The sequence below is a fragment of the Eubalaena glacialis genome, chromosome 5, assembly GCF_028564815.1.
Source record: "Eubalaena glacialis isolate mEubGla1 chromosome 5, mEubGla1.1.hap2.+ XY, whole genome shotgun sequence".
In the NCBI taxonomy this organism is placed as follows: domain Eukaryota; kingdom Metazoa; phylum Chordata; class Mammalia; order Artiodactyla; family Balaenidae; genus Eubalaena; species Eubalaena glacialis.
The window spans coordinates 120,319,248-120,336,503 of NC_083720.1; the positions used below are offsets into that span (position 1 = coordinate 120,319,248).

The following is a 17,256-nucleotide window of genomic DNA, read 5'->3' on the forward strand; positions in this document are numbered from 1 at the left end:
ACCAAAGCTGATACCATTTCCTCTATAGTATTCTAACATAGGTATAATTAAACCAGAAGCACATAATCCCAAATGAATAATAAACAAATAAATAAATAAATGACAAACCGCAAAAATAGCAAGCTATAAAAGGCTGGAGAAAGAGAAGATAAATACATATTCCCAAAATACACATATTGAAAAAAACCTATTGCATTTAAACCCAAATCTTAGGTCTGCATTATGAGCCAAGGCAAAGAGGGAAATCAGAGGGGTAGCAGCTCTTATTTATCTAATAAAAAGAAGACTGTCAGTCTATCAAGAAGGAGAAACAGCTTACAAGTTCTAAGAGGGATTTCTTATGTATGTCACAAACTGAACCTCATACAGTAGAATCCATTTTCTCCATAGCAGTCATCCAAAGATCCGGAGGTGTCATTCACATAGCTGTTTCTTCACAGACCCACTTCCATAGCCAGGTACAGGCAAACCAAAAATAAGGTGCTGATAGCACAACTGAAGAAAAACAACAATGTCTCCATACAAAGCTCTAACTTCCTCAAATCATTAGATCTGAGTCTTTCTTTCTCATCTCACATTCATTAGCAAAACACCTTTCTGATGACAAGTAAGAATGAGCCTGCTGCCTCTGCCAGAGCTACTAGTCATTCTTTAAGTCATTTAGCCCATCAATCAATCAGTCAGTCAACAAATATTTATTGAGTGCCCATCATGTGCCAAGTACTGTGCTCGGTACAAGTGAACTCGACAGATCTTGTCCACTTTGAGGAAGTTGACTCTTTTGTGGAGAAAACAGTTTACCTAGTCACTCAAATACTTATATTCAAACTCCAGTACTTGTTATGAAGGCATTACAAAGTGCCAGGAGAATAAAGCAGAAACTAACACACCATTGTAAAGCACTTATACTCCAATAAAGATGTTAAATAAATTAATTAATTAAATAAATGAAAAATAAATAATAAAATAAATAAAAATAAAGTGCTATGAGAGCCAGTAACAGGGACATGATCTAGCTTAGAGCAGAGGCAGGGAACAGGTTTAAGAAATGCATCCCTCCCTGAGTTGAATTCCACGCTCCATGAAGGCATTTGACCTCACCCAGCTGCCCGAGCTGCTTAAGCTTTATTACCAGAGGCTCTTTCCCTAAGCCCAGTACTATCACTGGCTCAACTATGGCGGAGTGGTAAAGAATTACTTTCAACATCATGAATTTTCATTCACATTGAAAGGTGATATTTACATTCAGTACCAATCCTTCAACAACCAGAGTGATCTGGAAAAGGAGAGGCAGAAAATGAATCCATACAAGATTGATATAGGCTTAGTATATTCCCACAGACCAAATCAACACAATACAGTGCATCTGGGAGCTTTCCAGGCTCAGGAAAAAGAACTGGTGTTTGACATTGACATGACAGACTATGACGATGTGAGGAGACACTGTAGTTGTGCAGACATGTGTTCTAAGTGCTGGACCCTCATGACGATGGCCATACACATCATCAGCCAAGCATTGAAAGAGGACTTTGGATTTAAACATCATCTCTGGGTATATTCTGGAAGGAGAGATGTTCATTTTTGGGTCTGTGATGAATCAGTTAGAAAACTGTCCTCTGCAGTACGTTCTGGGATATTTGAATATTTGAAGCTTGCAAAGGGTGGTCAGGACGTTAAAAAGAAAGTTCATCTAAGTAACAAAAATTCACCCTTTTGTCAGAAAATCTATAAATATAATGAAAAATACTTTGAAGAATATGTTTTGGTTGATTAAGATATTCTTGAGAATAAAGAAAGCTGGGATAAGATTTTAACCCTTGTTCCTGAAACAATGCATGATGAACTTCAACAAAGCTTCCAAAAGCATCACAATTCACTTCAGCATTGGGGACATTTGAAGAAAGCAGCCAGCAGATATCAGAATAACAGCAAAAATGACCCTGGCTTGAGTGGGAGATCATGATCCAGTACTGTTTTCCACAACTGGATATCAATGTTAGCAAAGGAGTCAATCATTTACTGAAGAGCCCTTTTAGTGTTCATCCTAAAACAGGTTGCATTTCTGTGCCTATTGATTTATAGAAAGTGGATCAGTTTGATCCATTTACTGTCCCAACCATAAGTTCCATTTGCCATGAATTGGATGTTAATTCCACTAATGAAGAAGAAAAAGAGAATGGAGCTGAAACTGATATCAAACATAGAACCAGAGATTATAAGAAGACCAGTCTAGCTCCTTTTGTAAAAGTTTTTGAGCAGTTTCTTGAAAACCTGGATAAATCTCGAAAAGGAGAACTTCTCAAGAAGAGTGATTTATAAAAAGACTTCTGAAAATAACTACTCCCTTTATACCAATGTGGATATATTCTACCTTGAACCAAGAATCAAATACTTCAAGAGCCATTTAACAAATATAGCAGAACTAAAAAAAAAAAAAAAAAAAGAAAGAAAGAAAAAAAGAAATGCATCCCTGAAAAATGACATATGAGCTGAGATCTGACTTGCTTGCGATTAGTCATCATGTGTACATCATGTGTACATCATGTGTACCTTAGAGACCAAGAATTAAGTATACAAAGAAGCCTAGCATTCACAACTTTGAAGAAGTTTAAATTCAATTACACAGAAAAGACATGTACACATGAGAAGTTTAATACAAGAAAGCATTAGAAAGGCATCAAATATGTGGCACAAATAAGTGATAAAAGGCAAAGGGACTGATGAATCATTAGGGGCTGGTGTAACCCAGAAAGAGTTCTCAGAGAAAGCAGGACAAGATGTAGACCCTACAACAATGGTTTTCAAATGTTTTTGACTAAAACACACAATAAGAAATACATTTTACTGAGTCAACTTTGTTGTTCAGTAGAAATTAACACTGTAAATCAACTATACTTCAATAAAATTTTTTTAAAATTGAAAAATATACATTTTAAACTATGGCACAATATAAACATACAGATATAAATAAAAGTAAAACAAGTTTCATGAAAAAAAGCTTGTTCTCACAAAATGAGATCCAATTGATTGTTTCTATTCTATTTCATTCTCTTAAATTTTTCTTTATGCTGGCCACAATCCAATAAATTAAGTTCATTACCCACTAATGAGTCACAACCTAACACTGGAAATTTCTATAACAGAACATATTTCTGCACACAGTAAAGGTCCTTCATGAAATAAAAGGAAACCCAAAAGTAATTCTCACCTCCTACAAAAGTGATCCAAGCCAGCATGACCTCTAACTCTTTCCCACCATTCCTTCAGCTTCTCCTCATTTCCAGTTGCATAGCTACCTTAGCAATAAGGAATCCACACTCAGAATGTGGCTACATCACATATTTACATGATAACCTACCACCTTCTAGCACCACCAGCAGCACCAGCCTGATTCTTAGTCGGAATGTATGAAGCTGCTTCACCAGAGCATAAGTGAAGGTTGCTATCAGAGGACTAGATCAAGATTTCAGATCAGACCTACATTTTAGGTCCTGAGGCTACACATAAACAGAGGGTATTTATCCATTAGTCCCATATGTTTCTTCATGAGCATTCGTTTTTGACCCAATTCAGTTTTCCAAGGTCAGACTTTTTAAAATTGATCAGACCTCCAGTTACTAAAGATAGAAAAATATATATCATGCAAAGCAGGCTACCAATTTTCCACAAATTTATGGTGATCCCTCATCAATACCCACCAATGTTGATAAACTTTTCATCTGGGAAGGAGCTCTCATTCTTTAGTCATGCCTAACTGAAATACTCACTTTCATCAAGTATAGACTTAACAAAAGCCTCCAAAAATTTGCCCTATAGATTTGACCTAAGAGCCTAAGAGGAACAGTGCTCGTCATCACCAGCTTCATAAATAGTTCACAGACATTCCTCAGTGTTTTCTTTTTTAAGGAAGAGATAGTTGTCTAAAAATAAAATGTTAACTCAAAACAAAATAATAATCAGTCTGAATCAGGCAGGAATCAGGTTCAGAAATGCATCCATTGCATTTATTGATACAAATGATGAAAATATATTTATTGATCAGGTATTAAAAATTAAAACCCAAATTAATAAATATACATTTCTCATTTTGCCCTACCATTTACAAGCCTCCTTTAAAAGTCTGGAAGAATGGTCATCTTAGTCTGCTGATAGGCATAACTAATGTTAACAATCTGGGAAGGAACAGGGGAATTCCTCAGCTGACATATATGTCACTGTGTTTCATACGCACCTGCTAACCTACCCCAGTACCAACATTACCAGGGGAGATTGGAGCTGCCTCCTGGCCAATTTGGCTCACTCAAGAGTTTTTTGTTTGTCTGATGTGTGTGTGTGTGTGTGTGTGTGTGTGTGTGTGTGTGTAATCTGAAGAATACTGATGGCATTTAATGCTCTAAAGCTAAACCAGGAAGGTGAGGATGAATGCTCATTTATGTCTACTCTTAACCAATGCCACTCCAAAGGGCAGCAGTGTCCCTAGAATTGTCATTTTCCTTAAAATGAATCTTCATACCTGCATAGGCCCCAATTTTAGGGCTAAGGCTCCTCTAAGAATGAATAAGAGGTCTTTCTGTAAAGCAGACCCGGAAAGTTATCTATGAGGTTTTAGTGACTAAACGACCTGTTAATGAGATTTGGATGAGATCTGATTATTCTTCCTTCTTTAACGCCAAAGATAGTGGTTAAGTAGGATTTACATTTTTAAACTTCCATATAACAAGCTGGGACCAGGCTGCTCCGGTCTATTTAAATTACTGCGAAGGAATGAAATGCATTCACTTACTAATTACTGTATTTGCTCTCCTACGCGTCTCGCTGTTGATAGGTCAGGGGTGGGAAAGGCAAACTGCTGCTACATCTTTTAATCAAAAGGCAAGGTGAGTTGCTTTTCTCCGGTTCTTCGTGGGGTAATTTGTACATTTACAACAGGAAGGGCTGGCTTCTGCCAGGAGTGGCCTTGGGGAGTCCAAGGAAGCCCTACAATGCACTTCCACGGTGGGAGTCACCGGAGGAAAAGGGCCTTGGAGACCCCGGCGCGCAGTTGGGCCGCTTCCAGGGCATCGGGCCGCAGCCGTATGGCCAGCTAGACGCCTGGGCGGGCCTGTCTTCCTCCGCCAAAGTGGGCCGTGAAGGCACCTCCCGGGCCTCTTCGCTCAGGTTTGGGAGAAAAGGCGACAAAGGCCCGAGGGCAGCCGGCCGGATGGGAGGACGAAGCGGCTGCGGCGCTCAGCCACCGCGCCCGAGGTCCCCGGCGGGGCGCAGGCGGGGGCGCTGCAGGGAGGCGCGGGCTGCGCGACAGCGGGCTGCGGCGACCTGCCAGTCCTGGCGGCCAGGGAGGGACCCCGGGAAGGCCCTGGCACCCGACTGGCGCCCGCCTCGCGGCCGATCGGTGGGTGAGCCTGTGGCTCCCGAGGCTCGAGACGCCCCCCGTGCGGCTGTCCAACCCGGCAGCCGCGCTGCGCCTCCCGAGTGCAATTTGACCGGTGTGTCCCCGGTCGGTCGCCTAAGGCCACGGCTGGGAGGACAGCGAGGCCGAAAGAGAAAAAGGGAATGGGGTGGGGGAGGGGATCGGGAGCGAGGAAGCGGTGTCATTTACACCAACTGGGCTCTTTCCTGACCCAGCCGCTCATCTGTCACGGCTGTCTCATTCCTGTTATTTACATCTGTCTTTAGCATTCTAATTACTCGCTTTATTACTTTAGCCTGAAGGAATCCTGTAAAAAACAACGGAGATGAGGATCCTACCACACAATAAAACTGCCCAAAATCCCCACTGCACATTATACAGAGCACTTGAGAATATTTGTGCTGTTATATGACCTCAATATGTCCTTAGATTGATCCTATTATATCTTTCTCTCTTCTCTTTCTCCGTGTGTATGTGATGAACTCTTTTAAGGTGTGGAGTGTAAGAATAAACTGTTTAACAAATGATGAAAATAGGATTATTCTTGGAAGAGGAGGTAAAGGGGGAGATGGGTCTTCCCTTAAAAGACTTTGAGGTATTTGAACCAACCCCATCCAGGTCCAGTTCCTAAACTCTTGGTTTTATTTTTTACTTAATCTGATAAAGTAGAGCTATCTTCACACACAAGCTAAGGCTGAAAGAATCTTAGAAATTTGGAGGAGAGAATAAAATGCCTAATGTCTTTCATTATCTTGCATTAATCTCTGAGTTCCCAGAAGGTCTCAGGAGGGGAAGTGAATTTAGAGTAGTGATAAGAAGTGGGGTTAAAAAATCATGGTGGTTGGAATGCTTTTCTTTTAATGTGAGATTTAGAATGGGGTGCAATATCTTACAAACAAACCCCTGATAGCAAGATTCACAGATACACTCAGTACTTGAATCCAAAGGAGGCTGATCTAACCTACCAGAAAATTCAGGACAAAATGCAGCTTTCTGTTATTTATTACTTCCAGTGGAATTATCATTGCACTCACTTGCAATTTTCTGGCTGTACTAATGTTTGTCTTTATTGTGTTACACTAACATAATCTCCTCCAGAAAAAAAAATGACAAAATATATAGATTTTCAGATAAATAACTGAGGTAATTTATTGGCCTCTATGCTCTTCTGATGGTGTGGTTGATAGATAATGTAATAATATGTACATAATTAAGCAGGTTTACTATACCTCCGTCAAAATAGGTTCAGGGGCAGTAGCTCTGTCTTTAGGCCTATGGTTTTCTCAATGGATATTTACTTCCTCTATCCTGTGGAATAAAGGGCAGAACCTCAGGAAGTAAACAACTAGGCACTAAGTGAGGGAGGGAGGTATGAAGAAAAGAAAACTGGCAAATTCTCTTATAAAGGATTTTAGATTAGAGACCATTTTTTTCATACTCCCTATCCCAAACCTCATAAGGTTCAGTGAATAGATGAGAAGGAAAAAAAAAAAGAAAAAAGAAACATTGAAGACAAACATACTCCTTCCCAGAGAAATGAATGACTTACATCCAGGTCAAGGAGCGGTGGGGGGGTTTCCAAAACACCTTTGCAGGATCCAGAAATCTTCCATCAAGGGAGCATGAAGGCTTCTGGGAAATCATTAATAGCGAACTTGGCCACCACATGCCCCCTTGCCCCGGCTTCTGGAGGTTGCCCATTCAAGGCATGGTGTACTTGCTCTTCCAAACTCATCTAAATTACATCAATAACAGACCGCACTCTTTAATGAGCTTTCAACTTTAAAGACTTGAAAGATATTAACAAGCCGCTTGACAAATGGTGCTTAGAAGCACATTAAAGACGCTGCTAATGGAGCGCATAATGACGGCTAATTTTCGATCAGATATAAATTAGAGCCCCAACAGTTATTTGCCTTAAGGACTTTATGTAAATGATTCTGTTCTGTATAAACTGAAAAGCGAAGAGAGCCCTGCCATTTTGGCAATCCTTGTGGATATGATTAATAGATCTGCAACAGAGCTGGGCAGAGACAACTGATGGCATTTCCATCTAAAAGTCAATGTGTTTAGGTAGTAAATATGATAGCTTCTAGAGTCAATGTGTGCTTCTTCTTCAACCGAAAGAGTAAAAGACGTCCTTGGCATCTCCTCCACATGGTTAAAGAGGTTCACAAAAGAAGATCATTCAGCCTCATCTCCCTAGACCTGCACCTCACACCCACTGAGATACCCAGAACAGCCACAACTTTCTCCTTCACTGGGACCCAAATCTGCGTTATATGCTCCCTAAACACACATCCCTGCATCATCTTCAAAGACACCATCAACTGTACTGGGATCTATGCTCTATTGATCACTTTTTAGAATCCTTTCACTGTGAAATTGCTTGAGCTCTCATTCCTAGCTTTGCACACAATTCAGGTTCTCTAAGACTGTGTTGGGAAGAGGAAGGGATTGGGAGGAGGAAAGTGAAGAGGAGGAGGAGGGGGAGGAGGAGGGGGGAAATGATGATGGTAATGGTGAGGTGGGAAGAAGGGGAGTGGAAAAGAATGTGAGAGCAGGAGTTCAGATAGGAAAGACTGGAGGAGCTCTAATACCTACCTAATTTAAAGTGGAGGAGACATCTGTAGCTTTGCTTTTTCTTTCTTTCTTTCTTTTTTTTTTTCCTTCTGTGCCTTCCACATTTTAAGAGTTAAGTCTCAAGCCATCAGAGTGCATAAAAGGGTTTGGGGACTGATTCTTCAAGTTGATTTCCTTCCAGCCTATTCCTGCTCTGGTGGTTCATGGGAAGCTTGGAAGAAGAGTTACCCTAAGACTGTGTTACCTGTGTCCAGTTTCTGCTTTATCACGTCTATTTGACATCAGCTGGGGTGATTGCCACGTTTAACACTGGGATTGCTTAGAGCTATTTCTGGCTGCAGTTTCAGAGATAACATCCTTTCCTGAACAAGGGGAAAGAGTTTGCGTAAGAGTGAATTTGCATAACCTGAAAAACCAGCAAACTCTAGCTTGTCAATGACTTGTTTATTATGAATTACAAACAAAACCTCAGCCTTTCTGCTGCAGGAAATTCAAGCATTACTGCATCTCAGGGCAGTTTTCTCTGCCTTACATACACAATATAAATATGGATTTGGGGGGAGGGGGTCGTTTTTTCATAAGCAATTTGTGGGCGGTGTTAAAGTTAATACAGAAATCCTGCCTCAATAAGGGAGCTATTTCTACCAGTGACACCAGCTTCTAAGATTTCCTCATCCAAGCCATTTGAGAGCTAAGAGTAATGAGAAGAGCACAGGGGAGGGGAAAATGGAAGGGTGAGGCGTTGAGCATTAAAGAAATTTCTCCTAGACTGATTAAATCATTTTATCTTGCAGTAACTGATACCTAATAGCCAGGAGTTAAATGGTAGAGAGTAAGGATGCTTCTTACCATCATTACTGAGTTATGAAGTAGTTTTAAATTGGGGTACAATAAATACGATTGCTCTCATCTTCCATTAATCTGTCTACCCTTCCCTCTAACCCTCCTCCCCAATCACACACACTTCTAGGGCTACCAGAACATGCGGGAAACATCTGGACATTTCTTCTACCCACCAGTGTAAGATTCTGCAGCAATGGGAGCAAGTAGAAAGAGCAGACTCAGCTCTCATTTCGTCTGACAGCAACATCCAGCCTCCCCTCTGTTTTCCACTGGCTGTTGGATGCTCCGTGTGATGGCAGAATTGGATGGTAAAAACTAACTTGGAAAAATAAAACTTAGAATTATGTGAATAGCAAAATTAATCACAAAACTGCAGAATTCTGATCTCACTGGGTTGGGAGAGAGAAAAGTGGCTGAGCTTTTTAGAATGCCAAGCGATGTTTGGCACATTACAGCTTAGAGAGCTGGATTTGCTTCTTCTTCCACTTTTTCCTCCTGACCAGAGTGGATAAATCATGTCACCTTTAGGGAATTTTGTGATTTTATTTACAGTGAATGAACTCATATTCTCAAGATTAATTCCCAGCTATGTGGTACTTCCACTCCTCCTGGGGACACATAGAGGATACCTGACCAAATGGGGCCACTCTGGCTCCCTGTGATGTGCCCTTTCTATTTTATTCTAGCTCTCTTTTCTCTTTTGGGCATCTACACTATCTAAGATAGGGAGACGGCAGATGTGGTCACTCTGCATGTCTTCCTCTCCCCGGGGAAAAGTAGAGATCATCTCCTATTAACCACCCATCTCCCCCCATACTCCCTCTTTTTCCTTGTTCACCTCTCAAACTCTGAGTGAATCCCAGGGGGGATAAAAATAAGTCTTACTGAAAAAGAAGGCAGCATAAGGGGGAAAAAATCAATGAAATGATTTAGGAAATGGAAGAATGGGCCCCTCTGACAATACTGTAATTAAAAGCTCTCAGGGCTCCAAAGTGAAAAGTTGATGAAAGAAAAGTGCAAGTTGCCAACCGATTCTTATCTAACCCATTTAGGACCATTTCGCGGAAGTTAGAGACTTAATTTAGGGACGTGAACCCCATGTCCTCAGAAACGACTTTCCTCTCAAAAGGAATCAGAAATCCTAGCTGGGCAGCCAGGGTCTGGGTTCTCTTCCCCACTCACCACCCACCCCCTAACCCCACCCCAAAGACCAAAGACTCTGGAAGAAGAGGAGAAAGCGGTTGCCCTCATTCTGGCTCCAGGTGAAGACGTGAGTGGCATTGTTAATTAGAACCTTGAAGATGGTACCAAAATGACACTTACAACCGGTGAGCCAGGCCACCCTCTCCGGAAGCCACGCTGAAGTCCGGGAGAGCCCATAGCCTGAAGCACTGAATCCTGATTTCACAGGGAACCCTCGATCTAATTCTGGCTCCTCACTCCCGCTGAGCCCAGCCACAGACCCTGTCCTCACGCCCATCCTGGGAGTCACAGACCGCTTCCCTCTCGGAGCCAGAGGTGCTGCCCCAAAGACACCATGTTTGAGCTCCGTGTAAAGGCAGGATGGGCAGGAAGTACACCTGTGGCAAACAGAAGGTCAGAGCCTGTTGGTGCACTAAGAAGAGGCACGCACGGAGTCTCGAGAATCTTCCCAGGCGAATCGCGTGTCTTGGATAGACTAAGAAGGAGAGATTTTGAGTGAGTTTGAAAAGTTTCACCAAGGCATGCGGGCCCCAGGGAATGGCTCTGAGTGAACCTGTGTGTTGGTGTGTGAACGTCCAGCTACATGTGTGTTACTGAATGACAAGCAATGAGGAAAATGCCCGCGTTGCAGTAGGGGATCTCCACTTCTCTTCCAGTCTGTGGCTTCAGGCCAAGCCTGCAGAGGCTCGGTGTACTCTGGTCAGAAGTGTGCCTCCCCCGCGCTGCAAAGTGATTTGGTTCACCTAGGATTGGAACAGAAAAGGTGACTATTCCGGGCAAGAGTCAGGGGCCTTCCTGTGAAATCTACCCTTACCTATATGGGCCCTGGACTGCTGTTGAACTTGGAGCATAAGGTGACTGCCCCCCACACAGCAGGATTACTGCCTTCCGCCACCTTCGCCTCCAACACCTTACACAACCAGGCCAATAACTCCCCAAGCCAAGGACCTACTCTGTCCCTAGAAATCAGGGAGCCTCCACACCTTTTAACCAAAATGCACAAAGATGCAGACTGCCATTTAGTAAAGCCCTGGGGGCCCACTGGGAAAGTCGGACTGTCTGGCCATGTGTGTATTAACCCTCCATCTCCTGGTGAGTCCACCAACCTCCGAGTCACACAGGCTTTCTGAAAATGCAGTCACTATCCCAGCCACTCGTGCAGAGGGTGTTGATTTATGCCTTCCAATCACTTACAAACCCATCAATTACTTGTTTGATTTTTAAAACAAAATTATACCGATTAACAGGACGACTTTGGCATCTTACAAGTATTCCAGAAGCCAGTTGGCTTCTTTCAAAAATATTGGACGCATACTTCTCATTTTCTTGTAATCTCAAATTATTTAGGGAAACCTGGAAGCTACAAGAGAACCCGCCCATCAAAAACAACAAGAACAACAACGACAACAAAAAACTCACCAATAGACACACATTAAGACTTTGAATATGCTCCCAAGGTCCAGAAAATGGGAGGGTTATGGGGAAAGAGGAACTAATGTGTTTATGAAGAATTATAACAAAATTTGAAGAACCACGACTCAGACCCTAGGGGAGGGTGAGCGGACGCAGGCTTCCGTTGGCTACTGCGAAGTCTGGGGATGGGGGAGGGCTCTTGCTTTCCGCCGAGTGACAGCTGGAGTAATGGCTGCAGACCCAGTGCTGGGGCGGGGGGTGGTGAGGCTGGGTGGGGGCAGTAATTACGAGCCAGGCTCACCCGCCTCCCTACTTTAGAGCGAATGCGTTCCTTTTGCGCGTCCAGCTGCGCGCTCGGCTAGCTGCTCGGCCTCGGGGCATCCTGGAGCCTGAATCGCTGGGAGAGCAGGGGTGAGTGCTAGAGAACTTTAAATCGAGGTTCCTAAAAGGCTTCTGAACTAGAAAGTCCCCAGGGTCTCAGCCTTGCAGGGCTGTGGAGTAAAAGAAGGCTGAGCAGAGACTGCTCCGCGCCCAGCAGCCCTCCACCCCTCGGCCCGCATTAGGGACCCGGCAGGAAGTGAGCAGGGAGGATCGGTGCTGAAGGGGGTAGCAGCCCGCGAAGCAGCGCCCCATCTGATCTGGCTGCACAGGACTGAAACCCTTCCACGCGGGTGGAAGGAAAAGCGAGGCCAGGTGCCAGCCTGATCCCACCACCTCTCCTCCCGGTCCACAAAGCTCAAACCCTCAGAAGGCGCAAGCGCTCCCTTGGGCCCCGAACCTGAAGTTAAGTGTACACCGAGGGATCCGCGCTGGGGAGGGCGGAGAGGAGGGGAGAGGGGTAGGAGTTAGGTTCTCCACCTCCTCCCGCCGCCTCCCTCCCGCAGGCTGGAAGCCTCACGTAGTCTGGGATTTTTTCAGAATAATTGATGGGTCCAGTTCTCCAGAGCTTTCCCGGAGAGAGCGCGGCGGACCGCGCTAGAATTTAAATAGAAGTGATTAGTAAAATGCAAGAGGGCGAGGCGCCCGGGCCTCTCTTTCTCGCAGGATCCTGGCTGCGCGCCTGGCAAGGCGCCTGCTCCCCGCAGGCTCTGGGGGCCACGCGGGGCCAGGGCAAGCTCGTCCGGCGCAGAGGGCGGCTCTGCTCCCCGCCCCCTAAAGCTGTGCACTGTAACAGTCACCCCTCCCAATCAGTTTCTCATCAACGTGCACCCAGACCTGGAGGAGAGGGGAATTGGGTCTGGCAGGCAACCCAAGGCCGGCGGGTGTAAGTGATGGTAAGCCAGCGGGTGGGTGCAAAGATCTTGATTCCTCTGCACCGCCAGAGCCGGCCAGGCAATCACGAAGCCTTAGCCTTGAGCAGAGAGGAAAGCCTCTCGGTGATCACTGACCCCGCGCCCTGGTTCTCACACGCACAGTTCCCTTTCACTACCTCTGCCCTCACCGGTAGGTCCTCGCTCCAGGCTGCCGAGCCCGAGCAGCCAGGGTCGTGGAACTCAAGGCGCCCCTTCACTTACCCAGAGCTCTAAGTAGGTCCCCTCCACAAAGAAGTGACCTAGGCTGGGGAAAGCCTTCGCCTTCCCTCTCTCTCTCACATCCTTATCTCATAGATTTGTTCCTTAAAAGGGGGCTGTGCATTCTTATAACGTCTACAGCCAATTAATATTGCATTAACTCTATTTTTAAAAAAAACAAACACAAAAGCACCAGAATACTGCACCCTATCAAAGCCATCTATTATTCACGGAAATGTAATTGGAGACCTAAGATATGTGTGTTACAGGCCAATGGAGGAAAACAGAGTCATGACAATATTTCAGAAAGGAAGGGGATCCGAGGGTATCTAATATTTAATTTCAAGTCTGTGGTTTTCTAATTCGAGATTAAAAGCAGTCACGTCTTTGAAGCCAGACAGTTGGTATAAATGTACAGTTAAAATATTCTATTCCACAGTCCCTAGACAGAGCTCTCTGCTCGTCCCAGGCTTCATTAAATTTTTATTATCATCCCAGACTAGAGCAGGGAATGAGCGGAAAGACTGTCCATCTAATTGCAATTGATAAAAAAAAAAAAAGCTCTTAGATTTCCCCCCTCATTTTAATATATTAACAGTAGTTTTCTTCGTATGTCCAGTCTTTCCCAGCCCTGTGATACACACACTTTACCACACAGATACGTTTTCCACTTTCCAGCAGGCACCAGGCTTGACTGTCTTCTCTGCCCTTTGAGAAGGCCTAGGGGTGGGGTGGGCGTGGAGGGAGAAAGGGTAGTGGAGACTGGTTTCAGAAAGTGATGCTATATGGGGGAAAAAGAAAAAAGGTGACATCAGTTCTTGAAGCATCTGGCGAAAGATCAACGAGAGACAACATTTGCACTAAGCTGGTTCTTCCTGTAGCAAGATGAAAGCATATTGTTACCCAAACAAAACAAACAGATTATTAGACCAGGCTGCACTTTTCGACAGCCTTTCCACTGTGTGGGATGAAAGCAAAGCGTACTATTTTCATTTTATTTCTTTCTTTCTCACTGCTGCCCCCAAACACACACACACACACACACACACACACACACACGCACAAACACACAGACACCTCAAAACATTTGTTCTTCTTGAGCCTTCTTCATATGCTACTAATCGGACTGTCACACCAGATGCCTGTATGTGTGTGTGTGTGTGTGTGTCAGTGTGAGTATTCAGGAAGCCTGTCTCAACAAGGGTACTTCAAAAAATTTTGAAACTGGTGTAAATAAAGCGTTTCATCTCTAAGTAGAATAAAACCCACAGTTTGCTTTTTGAGCAGCTTCCTATTATCACATCGCCACTTAATTTTATTTCTATTCTCTCCAAGTTAAATAGAAAGACTGGCTCACAAGGGAGCTGCCATGTGCCTACAGACTGGGGATGTCAAGCAGAGAGACTCACTGTGCAAACTTAATTTCAATTCCCGAGGAGGATTTCACATTCCGGCTGGCTGTGACCCACAGTAATTAGCTGAGATAACTAATGATTACTTACTTATTCCTTGTAATTATCTGGATTTAATAATACGCCGTGTAATTTATTAATTCACTCATAATAGCCTTTCAGGACAGGGAATGTCTCCTTTAAAGGAGAAAAGCAGGGAAATTTTAGTGATTATTTTTTCACATTGTCATAAATCTGTCTCCTGACAAATGCAGACTTCAGGAATATTTCTATCATCATAACTATCCGGGAACCTTTGTCTTCCTTTTCGTCCTATCAGGATACCAATCCAACTTCTTTTTTTTTTTTTTTTTCCTTCTGTTGCAGCCCCTCCCTCCAAGGCTAACTGAAAAGTAAAGCGTAGTTTTGAGTTCTAATGTGGACCATTTACCTAGAAATATAAATTGTTGTTGCCAAACAATTGAAAGGATGAATTTCTAAACTTACTGTTATGGCTTGCTTAGAAAAATTTGAGCTTCATCTTCTGAATAATATACCTTTTAAGATCAAGTGAATTTTTTAATGCCTTTTCCACCATCTCCTCAAGGGCTTCCCCAACAGATAGATCAAAATGAATTGATTCATTTAAAGTTTAAAATAAAGCATTTTTACCCCCCAAATTCCAATTCTCTTGGCAAAAAGAGGTCCCAGAATCTGTCCTTGATAGTAAAAAAAAACTTAGTTACGTATTGTTATTTATTTTTAAAATACATTTTATAGAAGATAGGAGAGTGTTACATTGAATGTAAAGCCCAGTTATTTCATTTGCTTTTTCATATTTCCATTATTTTTCCCCAAGCTGTGTATCAATGAAACTTAATCTATAAAGAACTGACCAACTGATTTAATGTCAAATTTCAAAAAAAAATTGCAGATAATAGTATTATCCAATTGGTGTAGAGAGTACTTAGCTCTCAACCAGGCCGCAATGATCTTTGCTATTAGTCACTATTCCATTCCATTTTAGACTTAAATGATTACCCATTGAATCGTTTGGACCATTTGTCTTTAAAGAAGTTAAAAGAAAAGAAACTACATAATTCTGAAATGTCGTATTGAGGAAGATTAGGTATGCAGCTAAGTCAATTCATAAAATACCTTTTTCTGATAAAATAGTCATTGTGGACCTTTAGGGGAAAAAATTAGGAAAGGAGTCATGAATGCCAATGGATTTGATTGATATGACAAGGGTCTTCAGACACAATTTGCTATTTATCTATCTGAGTATTTTGAAATCCAATACCAAATGGATATTTCTCAACAGTTTATAAACAGATCCTTCTAGTTTTACCTTTAATTTCTTCTTTAAGACCAATCCTCTTCAAATCTCTTTGTTTTGGTATATCTCTGCAACTATCATTCACTTAAAAACTTTCAGAATATATTTCTTTTTAAAGTTCTGCTTTTCTCATAAAACAAACACATTTAAGCAGGCTTAAATAATGGATATAATTTCCGTTTTGTAGGCAAGAAATTTTTTTTACCCTTGTGATAACATCAAGAAGATGAACTTAAAATGTGATAGTTGTAGAAGTCCAGGAACACAGGCAACAAAGAACAGTTGATGAATGAAGGGGGAAATATAGGTGTTCACTATCAACTGTTGAAGTAAATGGATAGCTGCTTTCCTGTCACGTACCTTACAAAAATCTAGGACAAACGTGCATACATGCAAGCTATCATATATTTCAAAATGCACTAAAAAGAACACCTATTTTATTTCTATCCATTATATTTCTTAATTTCTACTACTTTTACAGTATTCCTCTCTTCATTTAAAGATGTTATATTTGTAGAAAGAAAACACAAGCACACCTGTCTTTCCCCTAACTGACTCCCCTTCCTCCTAACACACATTTCCTGGACGCTTAGTTAACAGCCACATATGGGAAGGAGGAGGCGTTATTTACTGAAGATAATTTTTATTCTAGATCAGAAAGTCTGGTTTGCTATACATTCAAGCCATTTAATTCATTTTCCGCACTCCAGAAAAAGTAAGCAAGCAGAAAGTTCTCCAATTGGCTAGAACTGTATGGTCAAACGTGTGGGAGCAAGCTTGAGTCATGTGGTTACTATCCGTGGTGCTGAAACCAGTACCTAGTACAGTGAGATTGGAGACTGGCTGATTGAAAAGATTTTCAGGAAAACTGAATCTAATAGTAGGGGGTAAAGTGGAAGAAAGGACATTCAGCCTTCACAACACAGAAATAAAATTAAACTATCAATATCACTATATATGAAATTACAATTCTTTCTTTTAAATCTCCACAACTTTCTATATTTCCTTAGATATCTATGCAATGTATCTCATTATTTCTAAATGGACATATGGATTTTGTTCTTTCAGGTGCCTTTTATTCAGTTATAGGGAAAGAAGTCCCTCCACCCATTATCCATCCAACTTTCAGAACTCTTTTTGTTACACCTGAAAGTCATAATCAGTTTTCCAACAACATTTCATTCCAACTTGAGCCACTATAACAATTTTCATTGACTCATGGGATGTTTCCTTACCTCATCCTCAAAATAAGAAATATTCCAAGACAGTTCCATATTAGAGAGGTAACAGCTCTGGTTAGCAGAATTACCCATGGAGGATGGCCTGATTCCTCTCTCTTGTTGTACCTATAATTAATATGATGCTTTCATCATTAATAATGTAAATATCTAAACCAGAGCTTTCCTGAAAAATAAAAACTTTGAAAACTTAACGTGTTGCCCAAATATTGTAGGAAGTCTGAAAATTATTAAAATTTGTGAGGAGGTTTTTTTAAACTAAGATCAGAAAAAGAAAAGTCAGTGTATCAAATGGGCAAAATTTCTTTGTGCCAAACCACCAGTAGAC

The 17,256-nt window shown here is 42.3% G+C and overlaps 1 pseudogene; it reads left to right on the forward strand.

The window, feature by feature from the left end:
- The first annotated feature begins 1,081 nt into the window (after positions 1-1,081).
- LOC133092346 (DNA primase small subunit-like) lies at positions 1,082-2,331 on the forward strand (annotated as a pseudogene).
- Positions 2,332-17,256: the final 14,925 nt, after the last annotated feature.